Below are 604 nucleotides of genomic sequence, written 5' to 3'. Positions count from 1 at the left end.
AGGGCGGGGCGTGAGCCGGAACAGTCAGGCTGGCCTCTGCTGCCCTCCCAGGGGCTCACATGTAGCAGTGTTCGTGTGTGGGGGTGACTTCAGGCCCACTGCCCCCTCTACAGGGCCCTCTGTCCTCCTGGGGGCAGGGGGAGGAGCTTGTTGGGGGCACACCTCTCTCTGGGAAGAGGCTGAAGATCTGGACAAAAGTGGACACTGAGGGGAAAACACTCTACTAATTGTGGGATATGATGATACAAGGCAGGGCTGAGACAGTGGCTCTGGGACCAGAACAGCCTGGGAAGAAACCCTAGCCACCAACCAGCTGTGTGGCCTGCAAAGGCCTCAGTTCCTCGTCTGATTGGGGTGATGGTACTCCCTTGGGGCTGTGGAGAGGATTCAGTGTGATCCTGCTGAGTGGCACTAGATCCCCTTGGGGACCCTGCTGCCGTAGACCCTCCACGCCTCACTGCGGGTGCAAAGCAGAGGGAAGGGCTCACCCAAAGACAAGGCCAGAGCAGAAGGCAGGGTGGTCCCAGGCCTCAGCTCTGAAGAATAAGCATGCTAGCTCCTAGTTACTGAGCCCCGCTGTGTGCCGGGGGCTAGTGTGCCTTGC

Source organism: Equus asinus, chromosome 15 (assembly GCF_041296235.1).
Source record: "Equus asinus isolate D_3611 breed Donkey chromosome 15, EquAss-T2T_v2, whole genome shotgun sequence".
In the NCBI taxonomy this organism is placed as follows: Eukaryota; Metazoa; Chordata; class Mammalia; order Perissodactyla; family Equidae; genus Equus; species Equus asinus.
This window is presented reverse-complemented; position numbering follows the sequence as displayed.